We start from the raw sequence: 6,109 nt of genomic DNA, 5'->3' as shown, positions 1-6,109 counted from the left end.
GTCTTCTTGTGTTGACTTACAAGCGATTAGGGAAGGAATGGGAATGATGAAGTTGAGTTATTTACATCTTCTATCAGATCATGACCATCTTCTTAGCCTTGTTGGAGACTATTCAAATGCCTTGAGGAGGAAGGAGGAGGAAGTTGATAGGCTTTCTCACGAGCTTGAGGACACTCGAACTTCTTTGGTGAATACTCCATTGGCATTACAAGACTGGGAGAGACATGGGGATAAGCATGGCATGGAATTGAGTTTACTTTCATCTTGCACTCCTGATACTAGCTTTTTACGAATGGTAGATCATATATGGTCATTGATAATGTTGTGAGTTCATCTTGCATTCACATCTAGGATGTAGGGACAATGTTAGACATGTATGTGGAATTAGTTGGTATTGGTCATATTACTCAGGTGAGGAGTTTGCTTGAGTTACCAGCTAATTATAGTTTACAGATATGGACTTGAGATTGTTATATTGGTGTTTGGGATTCAGTTGACTGGAAAAATTTAACACTTTTTGGTAGTAGTGATTGTTTGGGTGCTATCATGGATTTGATTAGCAGATTGCATGGTGTTGTCTTTTCTTGTGCCAGGAGCTTATCCGATGTTGGTATTAGTTTTTATACACTGGTGTTGGGCTTTGTTCATATATCCAGTCAACCATTTTTGCTAGAATGTGTTGATGATCTTTCATATTTGGTAGTGTGTACAGATGAGTCTCAGGATCATATTGGCATTGATGACATCCAAGAGGATGCAGTGGGCAATTTTGAAGACTTAGTTTCCTTGGTGGTTTCTTTTGGTATAGAGGAGTTGGATAGCAGTGCTACAGTTTTTGATACTCCGTATGTTGATATGAGCTTTGGAGTTGATTCGCGTGATATGGATGGTAATACTCTAGAGACCAGTAACCTTGAGGATACTCCTTTAGATAGTGCATCAAAGGAGGTTTTTAGGATACAGTCTAGCCAGTGCCATCATGTGTCTAGTCAGTTGGGAGTTAGTGAGCGAGACATTGGTATTGCTTGCCAAAATTTCGATGCTGTTCGTCAATTGTTAGCAGTTTATGGATGGGGTTCTCCTACTAGTGATGAGCAGGGAGGCAATTATCTTTCCTTGATAGAGTTCCACTCTTTATGGGAGGCTATCCAGATTTTGAGACAGGATTATTTGCAGTTGGTAGCCGATAGAGATTATCTTATGGAATGGGGCAGTACAGCATACGATGCATCGTTGGCCAAGGAAGATGAGGTGAGTGAGCTTACTCAACAGCTTGAGGTGACTTCTGAGATTCTTGAGAGTACACAGTTGGCTTTCAAGGAGTCATAGTTTCATTTGGCTAAGGTGACCATGGAGTTAGAGCAACTACAGTCTTTACCAGATTTTGTACAGTCACAAGCTATGGTGTCTAGTGATCTGAGGATGTCCATGGTCAAGATTGTCAATGACAGTGGAGATGGGGATACATCCATCCTTGATACTAACATTGGCATATTGGGTTCATCCCCACTAGAGTTAGGCTCAGATGAGTTGGGTGCTGCAGCAGATTGTTGTGGTATGCCTGACATGGTGGTGACTTCTAGTACTAATGGCATGAAGACTAGAGATGTTGCATCAAAGACCATGTGTGATGTTGGTGAGCCGACAGTTGGCATGGTTCCTGCTAGTAATACTACTCCCTTGGCGATGTCTTCAGAGGTAGTAGTCAGTTCCAACTTGGTTAGTGATTGATTGCAGTTAGTTACATCTGGATTGCAATCTGAGCCACTAATTGAGATTGGTGCATTCTATCGACATTACATTGTGAGGTATGCTCATAAATTCACCTTTGATGACCATGTTGATGAGATGATGATACAGAGATGTACTTTGGTTCCTAGTGCTTATCATTAGTTATGGGATAGTTTGACGCCTCGGGATGAGAGTTGTGATGGGCACGACATGGCGATAGGTTCTGTAGTTGACAGCTTGATAATACATGAGTTAGAGCAAGAGTTTTGGAGTGATGCTTCAGCAGGTTTTGTTATTGATTCTATGCCTTTGGCTATGACATCTCCTGACTTAGCTGGTGATCAATCACAGTGGGTTGTATCACTTGTTCATGGTGAGCTGTTGATTGAGCTTGGTTTTTTTTATCAACATTATATTGTAGGGTATGTACATTAGTTAGCATTTGATCCTTGTGTTGAGGAGTTGATGGCAGGCAAATTTGGTTTGGGTTCCATTTCTTGTTGTTTATCTTGTGATGGCTTTTCGCCATCAGGGGTGCATGGGAGTTATGGTTATGAGATAGTGGCCGGTGATCTACAGAGTTGTGTTGACTATAGGAGTTGTACAGTGTGTGGATTCTCCATACTTGGTACAATTTCATTCGGGAGCGTTCACCATTGTTGCAGAGTTGGATTGTACATTCCGTATAGGCTAGTGGGATGCGTTGATGGTATTTACTGTGTTGGCAGTTTGATTTGCCCACTTTCCTTGGGTTTTGATGTTCTAAGAGTTTGTGTCTCGTGGGTTTCTGATTGTGGAAGTTGTGACTTTGGAGTTTGGTTGAGCAGTAATTGTCAGTTTGATTATGGATTCCTCTTGGTTATATTGCAGAGGATATTTCAGAAGCCTATGTTAATTGACAATAGTATAGTTCATGACTACATTTGGGATCCAAGTGGATTGATTGGTTTATTATTCAGCCATTGCTTAAGGACAAGCATTATTTGGAAGGGGAGGACTTGTCATGTCCCCTTTTCAAATAATTAAAAATAATAATCTTTGCTAAGGCAGGCAGGCCCAAAAAGGTGAAGTTTCGGAAAAAGGGAATAATCTTTGGAAGCTAATGGAATAATAAATAAAAATTATTATTAAAATATGTTTTATTAACCCCTCTTGGACATGAGTTAGGGTTATGCCCTCTTTTAAGGGGTTTGGAGGCATTTTGGGCTCATTCCAGAACTAGATTTTTGCTCATTTCTTTGTTGTTCTTCAGAGGCTGCCAAACTTGTGGAGAAGGAGACCCAAGAATGGGAGTTTGTAGGTTTCTAGGAAGGCTAAGGATGGGATTTTGAAGCCATTCCATGTGCATGCTCATGAAGAGTTTTCCTTTGTGCTGAATAGTGCAGATTTGTGAGTTTTCGGGTGTGTTTTTTTGTAAGAGTTTGGTGTTTCCGGTTGAGTATTTCATATTAGTTTGGGTTGCTACTGTATTTTACACTTTTAGATGTTAAAATAGAGCTGAATATATGTATTTGGTCATGATTATACTTTTTTGATAGATAAATAGTGTTTTTGTGGTGTTTCTGGGCTATTCTGTGTTGTTTTCGGGAGCCCGATGAGCATTGTTTTTATCCTCCATTTGGGAGCTGTTGTGTAAATGTTATACAGATCTAGAAATGTCATTTTGTATGCTGTTATGCTGCTTAAATTTCTATAAAAATTTCCACTTTCAGATTTATTAATAATATGTGAAGCTGTGAAGTTTTATGCACTATTTCGGGCATACTCGATTTGGGGTTTATTGAGAAATTGGTGGATCTTTGAAATATTGGTTGTTTGATTTTAAAGATCTGATTAGAGGCTTGAAATATCATATAAAATCAGTAATGGGACATTTCAATTCATAATCATCCCAGGGTCCAATCCTCTCAAAGCCATCTTCCAAGATCTTTGCAAAGCCTCTAGAACAAATCACCAGTAGATCAATCTTCCCGAATAAGATCAACCTTCCATCATCACAACCATAGATCCATCTACATGTCCTCCTAAGGTCCTAGTGCAAACTGCCTCAACTTCAGTGATATGTCTACATGCTCAAGAACAACCTTTGCTCTGATACCACTTGGTGCAGTGCAAGGCCAGAGAATCCCCAAAGGAGATGTCCTAGCCCCCAACAAACAACCACATAGTGGAAATACAATGATAAAACAACAATAATGCCAAATTTGATCACAACTCTTTATTTATAAATATAACTGATTACATGTAATATGCCCAGTTGTAAGTCCTTCCTAGTTACGACCAAATACAAAGCAATTACAATAACAGTTCTGCAAGATCTCTCAAAATCCAACCCAAACACTAGCCAATCTAGATCCACACTTTGGTAGAAACTTCCAAGGAAGATCTCAAATTTTGCTCACAAGCCTACCAAGCAATCTCCTTGTTTTCCAAGCCGTAGCTACTAACCCTTCTCAAACTTTATCCAAGATCCAAGTATGAACTGCCTCACATTTGGTGCTCTATCTACACACTCTAAAAACCTTCTCTCACTTAGCTACTCCATCTTCCATGCTCTTCTCCAAGCTAGATGATTAATCACAATCCTACTATAAACTACCTTACATTTGACGCTCTATCCATAGACTCAAGAAAAACTCGCTCTTCAGCTACTCTCTACACTCACTCCTCCTTCAAATGAATGAGTCCATAATGAAAAGACAAAGCCCTCTACTTATACCAGACCAAGCCACAAGTCATCTTAGCACATTATATTAAATAAACCCTTTAGCCACAAGTTACATTTAATAATGCCACAATGCCTTTTCTCTCTTGTAGAACCTAATACAAAACCTGAACTTGACACAGTGCAAGGCTAGAGAATCCCCAAAGGAAATGTCCTAGCCCCCAACAAACAACCACATAGTGAAAATACAACAACAAATCAACAATAATGCAAGATCTAATCACAACTCTTTATTCATAGATATAACTGATCACATGCAATATGCCTAGCTGTAAGGCCTTCCTGGTTACAACCAAATACAAAGAAATTGCAATAACAATTTTGCAAGATCCCTCAAAATCCAACCCAAACACTAGCTAGTCCAGATCCACACTCTAGTAGAAACCTCCAAGGAAGATCTCAACTTGTGCTTGTAATCCCACCAACCAATCTCCTTGTTTTCCAAGCTGTAGCTACTAGCCCTCTCAAACTTTATCCAAGATCCAAGAATAAACTACCTCATATTCGGCGCTCTATCCACACACTCTAAAAATCTTCTCTCACTCAGCTACTCCATCTTCCATGCTCTTCTCCAAGTTGGATGATTAATCACAATCCTGATGTAAACTGCCTCAATTCAACGCTCTGTCCATAGACTCAAGAACAACTTACTCTTTAGCTACTCTCCACACTCACTCCTCCTTCGAATGAATGAATCCATAATGATAAGACAAAGCTATCTACTTATACCAAACCAAGCCATAAGTCAACCACTAGCAAGTTACATTAGGTAAGCCCTCAAACCACAAGTTATGTTAGCAAGTTACATTAAATAAACTCTTTAGCCACAAGTTACATTTAATAATGACACCTATTAAATGTCCTTTCCCTCTTTTCTCTATTTTTTATTTATTATTTTTCTTCTAATTTTCTTCACTTTCTCTCTCCTTTGCAATTTTTTTATTTAAAAAATAATAATTATTTCCCATTTTATTTTCTGATGCATGATGTTCCTACATCATGGATTTACTTTTCTTACCTTTTTTTCTTCTTTGTTCTCCGCTCCTGGATGATTCTCCTTCTTCAGTAGATGTGTATCCCAATCCAGTAGTATCATTGTTAGGTCTTGGTGATTCCATCAATTTTTCAAAATACTTTATGGCTTCACTTGGCTTGTTAAGCTTTTCTCTCTCAGCTCTCAATTCATTATGCAGTAGGTCATTCTATGAGTTCAAGGTTGTGATTTCAATATCTTTGCTATTTAACTCTTGATTTGCAATCATCAATTGGTTCAATGTATCCAATTGCATGTTGGAAAGCTTTTGTACATCTGATGTCTTCTCTTCTAGTCTATTAGCTAGTACTCTTTTGTCCTCCTCAATCATGACTTTATCTTCTTCAACTTTCTTTCTCTTTTCAGTTGACTCACACAACAATATTGATTGAGTTTCTTGTTCCCTAATGAGATTTCTGACTTCTTTAGTTAGGGCACCATTCTTTTCCATCATATCTGCAATAGCTTCATCAAATTCTCTAGAGCTTCCTTCTACAAATAGTCCAGTGGTGTCAACCTCTTTGTACTGTGTGTCATCTTGTTGAATAGCCATCTCTTTCCTTCTCTTTAATGAAACCTTCAACTCATGTCTTGCTTCATTCAATTGATGTAGGATAAGC

Source organism: Cupressus sempervirens, chromosome 7 (assembly GCF_028749045.1).
Source record: "Cupressus sempervirens isolate cs-2001-9-10 chromosome 7, ASM2874904v1, whole genome shotgun sequence".
In the NCBI taxonomy this organism is placed as follows: Eukaryota; Viridiplantae; Streptophyta; class Pinopsida; order Cupressales; family Cupressaceae; genus Cupressus; species Cupressus sempervirens.
This window is presented reverse-complemented; position numbering follows the sequence as displayed.